Below are 16,996 nucleotides of genomic sequence, written 5' to 3'. Positions count from 1 at the left end.
ATGGACCACAAGGCAAGAGTGTATGAAATAAACATAAGGTGTTTAAAAAATAAACATAAGGTGATGGCCTTAAAGACAAAACTAATGTTTTAATTTTTTAAGATTTAGGAACTATACAGTGAATATATGTATATAATTTTTATTTTGTACTATATTTTACGTATATAGCACATATATATCCAACAGTGTGCATTATGATGGAAACGCTGTGTAAATGGAAACACTATTCATTAATTTACTCTAGGAACCAAAACCTAGGAATGCTCGAGATAGTAGAAAAGGAAGCCAAGCGGACAAGAGTTTCCTGCTCTGCTTGAAACACAGTAAAAGAAAACCGTGAGTGCCAAGAACTACCATTTACAAAAAAAAAGGCGCTCCAGGGAAGGTTAATACTACTGTGATTAATACTGTTTACAGGGCCAATAAATTTTAGGTTAACACCCAAAGGAGAGTTAAAGTGTTGTCTCATCGGTCCCATAAAGGCTGATAAAAGGGGCGGGGAATGGTTCCACGTTAACCCTGGCCGTCACTGCAGAAGTACCCACAAGCTTTGCATTCCTCCAGCTCTCCCCTGACCCTGAGCTATCTGCAGGCTGCGTCTCCCATGCCCACAGCCAACGAACCGGGAGGACCCAGATCGACTTCCTGAGGCCGGTGCAATTTACAAAGGAATGGATGCTGCCGCTGCCGCTGCCGCCCGGTAGGGAGGCCGGGAGCTCCGGATCAGACCTAGAGAATCCGGCCTCCCCAGCGCTCAGTGCGCTCTGGCCGCCGCGACCGCTGCACTGACCCTCCCAACCGCGGCATGGGGAACTGGCCCGCAAGGCCCTGGTGATCCAGGTGATCTGAAGGCTGGGAAAGATGAGGCCCTGTCCCGAACACCTCAGAGAGCGGGGTCGTGGGGTTAGAACCCGGGCTCTGCAGTTCATTGTAAAACAAAGTGCTGGTCCCACGGCTCTCTGGGAGGTCGGGCAAGGTTTTCTCCCTCCTCCTTGAAAAACGCACTGGAATGAGTCCCTTTCGTAATCTGAGGCTTGGAGGAAAAAAATCCCTTTGAACAATCTGCGATCTAAAAGTTGCACAGCCTTCAGTTGGTGCTTTGTTGGTTTTTAAGTGGCCTTGAGCAACCAGAGCCTCGGACCCCGGGCCGAAGGGGGGCATGAATTACCTTGTCAGTTGCAGCAAGAGATCCCCAGAGTCCGGAAAAGGACAGCCGGCGACTGCGCCGGACTACACACCAATGGGGCGCCCCCCTCCTCCTGTCCCCTCAGCCTCTCCACGGCCGCTGGCAGGGAGCTTGGCGATCGCGCCACACTCTCCGGAGTCCCACCCTTGGGAGCAGCAACCACCCAGAGGTCAAGCATGCTCCCGCCGGGCGGCTAGCTGGGAAGCGCTTTGCTGGCCGCCGACCACACAGTCACCCTCTGCCCACCCTCTCCTGTGGACACCGCCGGGGCCCCGCCTTCCCCGGGCCCGGGTGTCTGTGACAGACTCTCCTAGGAGGCCACGTCCCCTCTTGCAAATCACTGGCCCAGCGCCCTGCACCACGCGATGCACTGAGGGCGACCCTGTCACCCCGGCGGGGAGGAGGATTGGGGAGCAGGGAGGCAGTACAGAGCCCGTCAGAGAAGTTTGAATCGTTCACAACTAGTACGGATCCCCAGCTCTCCACGCCTCCGGCATTCTCTCTCGCACCGCGGGAAGCTAAACTAAGGCCCCGAGGAAAGGGCACGCAAAAGTTACTCCCATCTTCGACTCTGGGACTTGGGAAGGAGCTCGGGACGCCGACTCCACGCGGAAGAACCGCAGAAAGCCATCCTCCTCCCGGCCCCCGCCCCATTCCCTCGGGGGCTGTAGTCACATTACCAGCCCTAGGCTTCAATAATGCATGGGCTTACCTGGTGCCCGCGGGCCGCCTCGCCTGCCGGCCGCCACCGCCGCACCCCGAGCTGGCCAAGGGCTCCTCTAGGAGTTTGAGACGGAGTAATCGCGGGGGTGTGTGCGAGTGTGAGTTTACTGGTGCGATGTATTTTTTAAAAAAATAAAACGTGGAGAAGCAGACAAGATCCGAAATTAAAGAAAAAAAAAAAAAGAAAGAAAGAAAAAGAAATTGACACCAAACTGAAAACGCCCCTTACTTGTGCAATCTTCCTGCCTGGTAGTTCCGCCAAAAACAAAACAGTCAAAGCGCAAACCTGGAACAGGCGCGCAGGCACCAAGTTTGCCAAACGCCACAGAGTTTTCCGTCTGCAGAAATGACCCAAAAGAAGGGGGGCGCCGCTCTCCGTGATCCCCCAATCGGCTTCTGGAGCCAGAGGCTCCTCCTCGCCCCTCGGCGGGAGAAAGCCCGCGGCCGGCTGCTGCTGCCCGCTTCCCTCCTCCGAGGAAAAACGACTCCACAACTTTGTGCGCGAGAGCGCCTCGCTCCTCCGGCTCCTCCTCCTCCTCCTCCCCGCTGCGGGCCTGCCCCTTTGTTGGAGCCCAACGCAGGCGGAGGAGGAGGGAGAGTGGGGCGCAGGACCGCTGGATCGTTCGTTGCCGCCCCAACTCCCTGGGAACAGGCTCGCCTCCGGGCAGCCGGGGGTCCGCTCTCCCCAGTAGAAGGGAGCAGATCAGCGCCAGCCCTCCGGCCCGCGCCTCTGCAGCGCTCCGGCTCCCCTTTGGCTCTCTCGCCCGGCCGCCGCCGGCCCAGCAACTTTGTTCCGGGAGATCAGCCCCACTACGCTCCAGGGTCAGCGTTGGCCGGGCCTCGGCAGTGACTGCGGTCACCGTGTCGGGAACTTGGCGCCCCAAGTCACCTGACCGAGCGCCCCGTCAATCAGCGCCGGCCCTGCGCACCCTCCCAGCCCGCAGCAGCCGGGCTAGGCGCTTGGCTGGCGTGGGGCGCGCGCTCCAGTGTGAACCGTGCGTGCCGGGAGCCGGGAGTCCGGAGACCTAAGCCGGAATGGATGCCTCGAGCAGACACAATTCCCCTTATTCAGATTATCTGAAAATGTGAGTCACGTCCCCCTAGGCAAAACAGGTCTCTAGTTAGGGCGATTTTTTTTTTAAGAGATAAATTCCAGTCTGCCTTCCAACTCACCCCATCTCAGTTTGCTGACGTTGCTGATTTTTTTTAACCCTAGTTCCAACCGTACATTTATTTTACATTATTTCTCTAGTGTCGTTTTTAATATTAAAAAAGAAGTTTTCTCTTACATTAGTTTGTATTACAAGTAGTGTTTGTGCTGACCTTATTTTTCTGTTTTCCAATATGCACACGCAAACGCACATGGGGAAGCTTGAGAGACTGACCAAAAACTATCTGGGAAGAAATGAGCTCGTGATGTGTGTGCATTTTTCTTATTTACACATTTCATTGCTCGTGTGTTCCTGTGATTGTTTTACACGATCAGCACACGTGGGAGGGGAAAGAAAACAACAGCCTGAGTTCCTAGTTCGTATTAACAGAGAAAAGCATGGTTGATACTCGAGCGTCGGCTTATTGCTGGCTTAATATTTGAGTTGATTTACGCGGCAGTAAAGATTAAACCACTAGGGGCCTTAAAGGAATTTTCAGAAAGAGTTTACTCGTCTTTTGTTTTAGTGAAAGGCTCCCCCATCCATCCCTAAGTGCTCCAGGGAGGGGGTAGGTAGGAGATTCCCAAGAGACTCTTCCTTATAAGGTTTCTAGGACAGTTTCCTTCCTTTTGATGACTTTCTATGTATAAGCCAAATGAAATCCAAAAGATTAACTTGAAATGGGTATGATTTTACTCATTCACTTCATTCATTAATTTAACAAGCATCAGTTTATGGCTGTCAGGTCTGCTGGTTCTATGGATTATGCAAAGATAAATCTGATAGTGATCTTACCCTTAAAGAACTTGGAATGTAGTAGGTGAGATAAGGCATGTAAAGAAGTAAATATGTACAAGATCCGGGAGATAAATGCCATAAGAAAAGAACAGATCAAGTGCTAGCTGAGTATGGTCACATAGAGGGACGCCAGGGTTTGTTTTTTGTTTGTTTGTTTGTTTTTAATTTTTTGACAGAGTCTCTCTCTGTTGCCCAAGCTGCAGTGCAGTAGCGCGATCTCGCCCACTGCAAGCTCCGCCTCCCGGGTTCACGCCATTCTCCTGCCTCAGCCTTTCTAGTAGCTGGGACTACAGGCGCCCACCACCACGCCCGTCTAATTTTTTGTATTTTTAGTAGAGACGGGATTTTGCCATGTTAGCCAGGATGCTCTCAATCTCCAGACCTCGTGATCCGCCCGCCTCGGCCTCCCAAAGTGCTGGGATTACAGGCGTGAGCCACCGCCAGGCCCCCAGGTTTTTTTAACTGATCATTTTGCAGACACCAGAAGTTGCTTCTTACTCACTGTATCCTGGTTGAGTTGATGAAACTCAGACTTTCTCCTTCAAAATAGATAATAAGGGCACATTGAAGTGTTTGAGGATGTTGTCACTTAAAATTTGTGACGCACTTCACAATTTACAAAGTACTTTAATACATCATTTTAGCTCAAAAATTTTGAGAAACACGTTTAGGGTCCTATGATTTCTGGTATTGTAAGCTCTGAGGAGATGTTTAGTCGAGCTTCCTCAACTCCTGTAAGAGATGGAACATGAGGCCAACAGCCACCTTCTGTGCAGGAGTGACCTGCCCCGCATATCAGCCATGGTGGCTTACAGCCAGTTTTACCTGGTGACCTGTGCCCTGTTTCTAGCCCTTCTTCTCCAGGCAGAGACTGATGCTCTTTGTAGATAATGAGCAAAAGAGGCTAAAGAAATTCTTGTTGACTGGGCGCAGTGGCTCACGTCTGTGATCCCAGCACTTTGGGAGGTCGAGGCAGGTGGATCATCTGAGGTCGGGATTTCAAGATCAGCCTGGCCAACATGGAGAAACTGTCTCTCTAAAAATACAAAAATTAGCTGGGCATGGTGGTGCCTGCCTGTAATCCCAGCTACTCAGGAGGCTGAGGCATGAGAATTGCTTAAACCCCAGGGTGGAGGTTGCAGTGAGCCAAGATGGCACCACTACACTCCAGCCTGGGTGACAGAGCAAGACTCTGTCAGAAAGAAAGAAAGACAGAAAGAGAGAAATAAAAGGAGGGAGGGAGGGAAGGAAGAGGAAGGAAGGCAGGGAGGGAGGGAGGGCGGGAGGGAGAGAGGGAGGAATTCTTATTGATGGAATGATCAAGAGATCTCAAGCTGGTCCTGTGCTGGTCCTGTCCTCCAACACTTTCTTTATTTGGTAGGGAAACCACATTTGGTGGGCGATCTTGACCACAGAGGGCTTTATTTCCATACAGCACAGTGGGATCTTCCTTTATATCCAGAGAATCTAGGTGAGGCACGGTGGAGACAGGCCTCTGAAGTAATGGGCCTGCAACGAGGATGCCCAGTGGGGTTTTGTCTGCTCATCCCAAAGATCAGCTCACTGTAGAACATCTGGAAAGAATGATAGGAATGTGACCCTGGGTCTACTGTTAACCCAAAGTCAGAATTGCCCTGTAGTCACCATAGAACGGTGAAAATTAAGGAAAACAGAGTTAGTTCACTGGAGGAGAGAAAGCCTGTGACAAAGGAGAAAATTATAATATGAGTAGTGTATATATAGATTCATATATAAAGATATATGTATATGTGTGTATAGTGTATATAGACATGATTCACATAAATATTGTTCATATACAGGGAACTGCATCCTAATATAAGAACCAAAAAGAAAACATTTGCCACTAAACTTTGTGCAAGACTGTGTAAATGCAGTTTCTCTTTAAACAGTAGACATGGGAAAATACACAATGTATAAAAAAATCAAGACACTTCCTTAGCTTTACCTTTAGTATTGACTATGATTAAAGCCCCACATATAAGCATTTAAGAGAGGAGGAAAGGTTAGAGAATTTAGCCTTTCTTATATTTTTCAGGTGAAAAAAGTATAAATCTGGAGCTTGTGTGTAATAGATACTGGATTTTTGCTGAGTATTGTTGGTAAATTCTTCAGTCAAACATCTAGTATTTGTGCAAGTTGATAAAATTTTATCATATAAATAAATTTTTGTAATAGAATTAAAGAAACAAAAAATAATAGCACATGAAACTTTTAGAAAATAAGTAGCACAAAGGCTGAGTTCCTTACAACTTAGTGCACTCATGAATTACCCAGAGAATATATTTTAAATTCAGATTGACCGCCATTCCCCAGAAAAATTCTGATTGAGTAGGTCTGGTGGGGCCCAGGAAGTTGCAGGTTTAACAGGCAACTGCTTAGGTTTAGATCAGGATGGCCGAGGAGCCACACTTTGAGCCCTGTGCTCTAGGGGGCTCGCCTCAAATAGGTCACTTTGGATGATTGGAGGGGTCGAGAAATTACCCTGCCAGAAAAAAGAAATCCATACTGGATCGATCATAATTGTGAAATACCCATGATTATCTTTATCCCTTTGAATTCAAGTGTTTCATTCTATTCAGACCACCCTGGAGGTTACCTACAATTGTTAACACCCTAGGACTATTCCTGGCAATTTAACCTGCACAGGTGGTAGGAAGCATGGCCCAGTTCTGAGGAAATAAGGCCCTGAAGAGAAAGTCTAATGATGAGAGGACAAAGAGGACAGGAATATTGAGAATACGGGAGCTGAAATGTGAAATCCAAAGAAGGGCAAAATAAAAGCACTAAGTCGTTGGGCAGAGAAGAGCAACTGATTGATCTAAATGGGAGAATGAAGGAAGCCCCAAAAAGAGAAGGAAGAGATGCAGAGAGGGTGGAGGGTGGGAAACCCAAGAGACGCGGAGAAAGTGGAGGGTGGGAAACCCAGAGCACCACCTTCGGGGTAAACTTGAACAAAACACGGTCTACGCTGAGTTTATCCTACTTGTAAATTTTTCTTGGCTTAATTTAATTTGTATAATTTTATAATGTTGTTGCTGAAAAAGATTTTACAGAGTCTTTACATCAACTCTCTGATTTTACCAAGAAGCAAATGAAAGACACAAAGCAGATCAGGGAATACCTTTAGGTAAAATAAAACCATCTATTGGGGGAAAATGTCCGAATTATTAAGAAGTGAAAAGAAGATGCCTATGTTACATGAGTTCATTGTTAACCAGAAGAAGAGGGGAGGAGGCGGGGGAAGAAAGCAAGCGTAGCTGAAAGAGAACTGGTCTAGATTTAAGTTACCTAAGTGCTTATTATGATATTGAAGGCTATCAGCCATGTAAGTTTGTGGAACTTAACCTTTAGCTTCCTACCTGTAAAGTAGAAAGAATAATACCTCCTGCAAGTGTTGTGAGAATCAAATGAGTTAGTTAATATAAAGCATTTACACCAAATCTGGTATTTTTTACTTTTATTATGTTCCTTTCCCCTTTCTCTTAACTCAAGAGGACTGGCTGCCATTTTGTGATTGTCTTCATTCATTCTTTATTGAAAACGTTCCTGGAACTTCCATTATCTGCTGCAAAGCAGGATATGCAAATGGGATAGGCCACAGTGCTTATCTTCAAAGAGCTCACTGTCTCACAGAAAGACCAATACATAGATAGACAATTATAAATTAATAGGGTACACCAGCACAGCCAAAATGTAACATGAGCCAAAAGAGAGACACATAACCCAATAGAAAGGACAGGAATGGGCAGTACCAAGAAGTAACACCCAAACTGAGCCTTAGCGGTTCAGTAGGAATCCTAAAAGGTACCTGTTGTCTTGCCTGTGCCCAGCATCTTTCTTCTCTTATTGAAGGAATATTATCCCTTCCTTTGGAGATTTCCTTTTCTGCTCCAATTAGATTTTATGTGGCTGTCAATCATTTTGTGGGACTGTCAATCACTTAGCCTGGGGGTGGGCTCCAATCATGGGGCCCCTTCCCCAACCACAGTAATTAGCCTAAGAAGGGACCAGAGATTCAAGTTAAGCCCATCATAGTCCTTGCTAGGCGTTTTCATGGTAACACTGAAAGGGAAAGATACCTTTTTCTTTTTTCCTTTGGAATTAGTAAACTGTAGTGACATAAAATTGAGACATAATCCCTCCATTCCCCTCTCCTGCTCCTACTACTGGCTGGAGTTCCACTTCTATAGAAGGAGAAAAATAAACTATTGCACTGGGAGCTAAAAATATACAGAGAAAGTTGAAGATGCAAGAGTCGCTGGCTTCCATGCCCATCGGTAGTGCCCTATCACTCCCTTTATCCTGAATGTTCATGTGTATTGGAATTCTGTCACTTGCAACTGAATGAGCCCAGTTCAATATAAAAATTGACCAGGAAAAGAGCAGTCCTATGAGAGGGCTTCAGGCAAAGGAAGACATGGAATATGTATGAACGGTGGCAAGAGGCAGGAGGAACATTTCCTTTTGTTGGAGTCCTGCATGGTCTCCCTAGCTCCCTAACACACGCTAACCCAAACACATTTGCAGCCTTAGCCTGGTAAGCAGGGGGTGGAGGATCACCATCTAGATTTCCAGGCCATGGTCAGACATCTTCTATGTCTGGTTTTGCACTGGTTCTCCTGCCAGACTCCAGCTGGCTATTGGAACTAGAATGTGCCCTAAATCAGCCTATTTGGCAAGAGCCCTAACCTTCAGTGTAGCTCTGCAGCTTCCTTTCCCAGAGGCAAGATTCAGGTTCCTGGATACACCCTTGCAATTCACTTGCAATAAGGTACACCGCTCTCTGGATTGTGCCTCCTCCTGCTGCAGTGCAACTCATCAGACAGGAAAGCTGGATGAGGTCAGTTCAATGTTTTTGAGGCCACTCTGGAAAGCCGACTCTAAACTGTCAGCTGATTTGTAATGGATCTGGTGTCTCCAGGGCCCGTCGCCCCACCTCCCTCCCTGCTTCCGGGACTTCTCCCTCTGGGCACCGCCTCTGTGTATTGAGGAGAGATGGCCAACATGACTTACACCTGCGCTTGATCAAGTTATGGTATTAATCAACTGGCCCTGCCTTACCAAGCATTATTTCCTTCTAGAAAACTCTCATAGCTTTTAGATGGAAGCCAAATTCTTCTGTGTTCTTACTCTGCTTTTCAAAGACGTGGCCAGGTGCAGGGACTCATGCCTCTAATCCCAGCACTTTGGGAGGCTGAGGCAGGGAGGATCACTTGAGCCCAGTAGTTAGAGACCAGCCTGGGCAACATATTGAGACTCTGTCTCTACCAAAAAATAAAAAATAAAACAATACAAATTAGCCGGGTGCGGTGGCACACACCTGTAGACCCAGCTACTTGGGAGGCTGAGGTGGGAAGATCGTTTGAGACTGGGAGTTCGAGATTGCAGAGAGCAGTGACGGTGCCACTGCACTCTGGCCTCGGTGACAGGGTGAGACCCTGTCTCAAATAAATACGGCTACATGAGTTTCCCATCTTACATTGAGGGCCTGGAGGGCAGGACCAGACACTATGTGGATTTCTTCTCCAGGGAACTAGCAGGGGGATCTGATGCACTGATAAGTAATACCTCCCAGTGATTACTGGGCATTTCTAGCTATGTGAGCCTAGAGGAAATCCCAAGGAGTCCATTTCAGGAAAAGAGGAAAATATTGGAGTTATGCAGACAATTTTAAGATATTGATTATTTTAACAAAGTCAACTATTTTGATTTACAAAATTAGGTCCCATTGCTTTTCAGTATAGATCAAATTACCACAGACCTCAAACTGGTGGCCATCTGCCCGAGAATGAAATGGTATTGCCACATCAAATGTGCCCTTCTCCCAATAGGCAGCTCTATTTGCCTAGTATTTGCTCTTACTTTGTGAAGAAAATCCAGGAAAAGGTGCCTTTCATTTCTGTAATTCTACATAAGTACATACTATTTTCCTGCTTTGATAAAAAGGTCACCTTCTCCAGGAAAGCTTCCCAGAGCGCTAAGGACCAACTAGTGTCACCAGTCAACTCATGTGGGCAGCACAAACATTCCTCAGAAAATACATTTAAATTAAAAGAAGAGCAAAATTCTTTTTCACATTTATGATCCCCTTGGCATCATGAAGTTGTGTCATATTTGTTAGAGACTAATATAATAAGAACAGATGCAGGCTCAGTAGGTAAAAGATGCATTCTTGCTAAGTCATGCTTGTATAGCAACAAATCTTGCTATCTGAAAAATGGTTTGTCTGTGTTTCAAATTCAGGGAGAGATGGATGAATTTGTCTCTCATGCAACACATTGTAGCAGATGGATGAAGAACTTGAAAGAACCCAGGACACAGCAATAAGCACCATATTCATATTTAGAGCAGCAATGCTGCTCCATTAAAATAATCTGTCACATTAAATTTATGTTGTTAATTTGAATTAAATACATGCTTTTGTTGAATTGGTTTTTTGTCTTTGCTTATACAACTAGACAAGAGCTGTAAGAATAAATAGTGGATGCTTGTTTGTACACATGTAAATAATGTTGTAATTAAAATAATGTAATTCGGCACCAGGAATCTATAGATTTCATTTTTCCTTAAGTAGGGTTAGAACATTACTCAAGTTTGCAAAATACTAGGTTAATGCAATAGCTGTGTAATATAGTTTGGATATTTGTTCCCTCCGAATATCATGTTAAAATTTGATCCCCAATGTTGGAGGTGGGGTCTAATGGGAGGTGTTTGAGTTCATGGGGGAGGATCCCTCATGACGCACTTGGTACAGTCCTTGAGGTAATAAGCGAGTTTTCACTCAATTAGTTCCCTTCAAAACTGCTTGTTAAAAGGAGCCTGTAATCCCAGCATTTTGGGAGGCCGAGGCAGGCAGATCACCTGAGGTTGAGAGTTCAAGACCACCCTGACCAACATGGAGAAACTCCATCTCAACTGAAAAAACAAAATTAGCCAGTCATGGAGGCGCACACCTGTAATCCCAGCTGCTCAGGAGGCAGAGGCAGGAGAATCGCTTGAACCCGGGATGTGGAGATTGCAGTGAGCCGAGATTGTGCCATTGCACTCCAGCCTGGGCAACAAGAGCAAAACTCCGTCTCAAAAACAAAAAAAAAAAAAAAAAAAAAAAAAAGAGCCTGGTATCTCCCTCCCCCTCTCTCTTCTCCTCTTTGGCCGGGTAATCTGCCCGCTCTGGCTGCCTTTCCCCTTCTATCATGAGTGGAAGCAGCCAGAGTCCCTCAGCAGAAGCAGATGCTGGTGCTTCCTGTACAGCCTGCAGAACTGCAAGCCAAATAGACCTTTTTTCTTTACAAATTACCCAGCTTTGGGTACTCCTTTACAGCAACACAAGAGGACAAAAAACACTATGTTAAGACTAGCCAGATGATCATAGATGCTTATAAAATGTTATCCAAAATTTCAAAAGCCCCATAAATTATTGTATTTATATAAAAAAGTAAATACTAAATACTCATTTTTTTTTTTTTTTTTTTTTTTTTTGGAGACAGGGTCTCTGGAGCCCAGGCTGGAGTGCAGTGTCGCGATCACTGCTCACTGCAGCCTCCACCTCCTAGGCTCAAGTGATCCTCCCACCTCAGTCTCCCAAGTAGCTGGGACTAGAGGCATGGGTCACCACACCTGGCTAATTTTTGTATTGTTTGTAGAGACGGGGTTTCACTTTGTTCACCCAAAGTTCTGGGATTACAGGCATGAGCCACCTCTCCTGGCCTTCAAATATTTTTTCTTCTTGGAGACAGGGTTTCCCTCTGTCACCCAGGTTGATGTGCAGTGGCATGATGTCACCTTACTGCAACCTCCACCTCCTGGGTTCGAGTGATCCTAATGTTTCGGCCTCTAGGGTAGCTGGGACTACCCGCCACCACGCCTGGCTAATTTTTTTATTTTTTTATAGAGGCTGGGTTTCGCCATGTTACCCCGGCAACAAGAGGCTGTTCAAACTTTTAATAATCAAAAACTCAATTGCAGTGACTTCCGGTAAAGATAGAGATTGAACTCTCTTTGCTTCTTCCCAAACCCTACTGAAACTACACCAAAAGGACTTATTTTAAGGCATAAAACTCCAAGGAGAGGGAGATAATGACAACACCTTTGAAGGAGGAAAGAACATGGCCAAAGGGAAATTGACTTTGCGGGTCTGAAAAAGCCTAACCCTGAGTTAGCAGCAAGGGCAGCTAAGAAAAATACATATATAATATCCACTGAAATGTCAGGCAAAAGCCCAGGAATTGAAGGCACCAAGTACCCTGGAAGTGGAGGGTGGTGAGGACAGGATCAAAAGGATTGGTTGAAAGAAATAGTTAGATTCCTCAATTCCTTGGCCCACCCTACACAACTAGGCAGCTGCAACCCCAGAAGAAGATTAGAACTGTGTTCTTCGAACAGAGAAATCAGAGGATCTCTAAACCAGGGAACCAAGTCAAGGTAGGGGAAGTGTATCAAACACAAGGGGGATCGACACCACCTCCCTCCTCTCCCAGTACGACAACCAGAATACAGGGAGCCAGGCCTTCCCCATTCATACAGGAGACTGAAGGTGCCTTCTGTGGGGAATCCAAACAGCCCAAGAGGAAACACCATAATAGACAGTGGAGGTTCCAAACCAAAATAGCTGACCCATGTCAATGAAGAAATGAAAGCCACCCATGTACGGAGAGCTTCTGCTTGGCTTTTTATTGTGATACCCTTAATCATTAGCAGACAATTAAGAATTATCAGACATCTGAGGATAGCCTCCTACACAAATGTTGAAATAAAATACATAAACAGCAAAAGGCAACTTGAAGGAAACAAAGACTAGGCTGTCAGGAAAAAAAAATGTAAAACTTCTTTTAAAATTAGTATCAATATCTATAGAGAGGAGTCCAGCAAGGTGGTACATGCCTGTATTCCCAGCTATGCAGAAGGATCACTTGAGCCCAGGAGTCAAAGGCCAGCCTGGACACCACAGCAAGACCCCGATAATGGTTTGGCTGTGTCCCCATTCAGATCTCAACTTGAATTGTTATCCCCAGAATTCTCACATGTTGTGGGAGGGACGTTCCTGTGCTATTCTCGTGATAGTAAATAGGTCTCACGAGATCTAATGGGTTTATCAGGAGTTTGCGCTTTTACTGTTTCTCTCATTTTCTCTTGTTGCTGCCATGTAAGAAGTACCTTTCACCTTCCGCCATGATTCAGAGGCCTCCCCAGCCATGTGGAATTCTAAGTCAAATTAAACCTCTTTTCGTTCCCAGTTTTGGGTATGTCTTTATTAGCAGTGCGAAAATGAATGAATACAACTTCTCATCTTTTTATGTATGTATTTATTTATTTATTTTTTGCGAGACGGAGTCTCACTGAGTCGCCCAGGCTGGAGTGCAGTGGTGTGATCTTGGCTCATTGCAACCTCCACCTCCTGGTTCAAGCAATTATCCTGCCTCAGCATCCCTAGTAACTGGGATCTCAGGTACCCACCACCATGCCTGGCTAATTTTTTTGTATTTTTAGTTACGACGGAGTTTCACCATGTTTGTTGGCCAGGCTGGTCTCGAACTCCTCACCTCAGGTGATCTGCCCACCTCGGCCTCCCAAAGTGCTGGGATTACAGGCATGAGCCACTGTGCCCGACCTACACTTTTTTTTTTTTTTTTGAGACAGGATCCTGCTGTGTTGCCCAGGCTGGAGTGCAGTGGTGCAATCTCAGCTCACTGCAACTCCACCTCCTGGGCTCAAGCAATCCTCCCACTTCGGCCTCCCAAGTAGCTGAAACTGCAGGTGTGTATCACCATGACTAGCATTTTTTTGCATTTTTTTTTTTGTAGAGACAGGGTTTCGCCATGTAGCCCAGACTGGTCTTGAACTCCTGAGCTCAAGCAATCCACTCACCTCAGCCTCCCAAAGTGCTGGGATTACAGGCAAGAGCCACTGTGCCTGGCTGTTCCCACCCGTCTTTCAATAATAATAATAATATATAGAGAGAGGTATTCGAAGATTTTAAATTAATGAAACAAAAATTAATGAAACAAAATAAAGAGAACAAAAAATAAATTTAAACGTTGTAAAAATGAAAACTCAATAGATGGATTGGAAGATAAGGTCGAAGACGTCTCCCAGAAAGAAAGAAAACAGCATATAAAATAACAGGTAAAACATAGGCAAAGTAAAAGGCCAGTCCTGAAGAAATTCTTCAAAGATAGATTAGAAAAATCAATTATTTCATCAATGAAATAATTTAAGATTTCTGAAAATTGAAGGATACATGTCTGCAGCGTGAAACAGTTCGCTGAGTATCCAGCAATGAAAATATATCCACACCAAGACACATCACAGAGCTATTTCAGAACACAGGACTTAGGGACAGAATGTTTATGTCTCCCCTGCCCCCAGTTTATATGTTGAAATCTTAACCCCCAATGTGATAGTATTAGGAGGTGGGTCCTTCGAGAAGTAATTAGGTCTTAAGGGTGGAACTTCATGAGTGGGATAAGTGTCCTTATAAAAGGAGACCCCACAGAGCTCGCTTTTCCCCCTTTCTGCCGAGTCAGGATACAACCAGAAGAAGGCCACCTGCAATCTAGAAGAAGGCCCTCACCAGAACCTGACTATGCTGGCTCTCTGATCTTGGACTTCCAGCCTCCAGAGCTGTGAGATAAGAATTTGTGTTGTATATACGCCAATCAGTCTATGGTACTTTGTTCCAGCAACCCTAACTGACTAGACAATGGGGTCAATGAGAAGATTTTAAAGTTTCCAGTGGGATGGGAGAAGGAAGATTGCATACAAAGTATCAGAAATCAAAAGGGCTCTGAACTTCTCAGCAGCAACACAGGAATTTACAAGAAAATGGGGTAAGGCATTCAAAATTCCGAAGGGAAATAGTTTCCAAATAGTTTTTTTTTTTTTTTTTTTTTTTTTAGTAGAGACAGGGTTTCTCCATGTTGGTCAGGCTGGTATTGAACTCCCGACCTCAGGTGATCCACCTGCCTCGGCCTCCCAAAGTGCTGGGATTACAGGCGTGAGTCACCACGCCGGGCCAATATCCAGATAGTATTAACTATCTAGTCAATTTCTTTTTTTTTTTTTTTCCTTTAACTTTTATTTTCAGTTCAGGGGTACATGTGCAGGATGTGCAGGTTTGTTACACAGGTAAATATGTGCCATGGTGGTTTGCTGCACAGATCATCCCATCACCTAGGTACTAAGCCCAGCATCCATTAGCTATTCTTCCTGATGCCCTTCCTCTACCCACACCCACCCCACCCTGACAGGCCCCAGTATGTGTTGTTTCCCTGCCATGCATCCATATGTTCTCATCATTCAGCTCCCACTTATAAGTGAAAACATGCAGTGTTTGGTCTTCTGTTCTGGTGTTGGTTTGTTGAGCATAATGGCTTTCAACTCCATCCATGTCCCTGCAAAGGACATGATCTCATTGTTATTTATGGCTGCATAGTATTCCATGGGTATGTATATACCACATTTTCTTTATCCAGTCTATCATCGATGGGTATTTGGGTCACCTCCCAGGTTTAGGCAATTCTCCTGCCTCAGCCTCTTGAGTAGCTGGGATTATAGGCACGCACCACTACACCTGGCTAATTTTGTATTTTTAGTAGAAATGGAGTTTTGCCATTTTGGTCAGGCTGGTCTCCAACCCCTGACTTCAGATTATCTGCCCACCTCAGCCTCCCAAACTGCTGGGATTACAGGCATGACCCACCGCACCCAGCCTACATTTAAGTCTTTAATCCATCTTGAGTTAACTTTTGTATAAAGTGTAAGGAAGGGGTCCAGTGTCAATTTTCTGCATATGGCTAGCCAGTTCTCCCAGCACCATTTATTAAATAGGGAATCCTTTCCCCATTGCTTGTTTTTGTCAGATTTGTCAAATCTGGTGGTTGTAGGTGTGCGGTCTTCTTTCTGAGTTCTCTGTTCAGTTCCACAGGTCTGAATATCTATTCTTGTACCAGTACCATACTGTTTTGGTTTCTGTAGCCTTGCAGTATAGTTTGAAGTCAGGTAGTAGGATGCTTCCAGCTTTGTTTTTTTTTGCTTAGGATTGTCTTAAATATCTAGCCAACTTCTGAACTAAGTGTGAGGGTGCATATCTTTTACTCAAAAAATTTACCCCTCTCCTATACACATATTTTTCTGAAGGAGTTACTGCAGGATGTGCACCACCAAAATAATGGAGTAAGTCTTGAAAAAGGAACACAAGAGTTACAGGGTAAAAGAGATGTAAATAGGAGAAATGCAAAAGGAATTCCCACACTTACTCAGGATGATGTACCAAGCATGGGGGCAACTCATCTGGACACTATTAGGCCCAAGTGCTCCATAAGAAACTTAAGACAATAAAACTGAGATAATACCCAACATGAATGAATGTATCAAGAAAAGATTTGGCCAGGCGCGGTGGCTCACGCCTGTAATCCCAGCACTTTGGGAGGCCCAGGCGGGCAGATAAGGAGGTCAGGAAATCGAGACTATCCTGGCTAACATGGTGAAACCCCGTCTCTACTAAAAATTACAAAAACTTAGCTGGGCATGGTGGTGGGCCTCTGTAGTCCCAGCTACTGGGGAGGCTAAAGAAGGAGAATGGCTTGAACCTGGGAGGCGGAGTTTGCAGCAAGCCGATATTGCGCCACTGCACTCCAGCCTGGGTGACAGAGGGAAACTCTGTCTCAAAAAGAAAAGAAAAGAAAAGATTTAACCATCTGGTGGGGAATATGGATTAGGGATAAATGTGTACAAGGAAATTGGGCAAGTGAGGAAAGATGACAATTCGTAACTGAGGAAAAACTACAAGTTGTACAGTCAAGAAAAAGTCATCATCGTTGCCCATATGGCTCGACACTGAATAGCCTACAGAGTCACAGCAATGTTAACCCTGAACATTGAGTTATTCAGAAATAAGATAAATCTAAATAAGGAGAATGAGTAGCTTAGAAGTATCTATGACTTTATTTGGTAAGGGTGAAGGACAAAAGATACATAAATCCTCATGTTCATGAAGGGAAGTCAATAATGTCTAAAACAAACAAACAAACAAACAAAAAACAGAAGTAACATTACAAGTACATTACTTAGAGAAATGGAGTTACATATCGGATGAAGCATCTTTAAAAGTTAAAAATAG

At 45.2% G+C, this 16,996-nt stretch overlaps 1 protein-coding gene across 3 annotated transcripts in view; it reads right to left on the bottom strand.

Moving 5' to 3' along the window:
• Nucleotides 1-2,232, bottom strand: part of UTRN (utrophin) — a 594,041-nt gene extending 591,809 nt beyond the window's left edge. Inside the window, exon 1 of one of the 3 annotated variants that reach the window (XM_073022551.1) lies at nt 2,139-2,232. The gene's annotated coding sequence lies outside the window, so the exon portion shown is untranslated. The other 2 variants (XM_073022550.1, XM_073022552.1) reach the window with 2 other exon arrangements.
• Nucleotides 2,233-16,996: the final 14,764 nt, after the last annotated feature.

The sequence above is a fragment of the Chlorocebus sabaeus genome, chromosome 13 (genome assembly GCF_047675955.1).
Source record: "Chlorocebus sabaeus isolate Y175 chromosome 13, mChlSab1.0.hap1, whole genome shotgun sequence".
NCBI classification, from domain to species: domain Eukaryota; kingdom Metazoa; phylum Chordata; class Mammalia; order Primates; family Cercopithecidae; genus Chlorocebus; species Chlorocebus sabaeus.
Note: the sequence above shows the minus strand (reverse complement) of the source record. Positions and strands in the feature narration are given on the sequence as shown.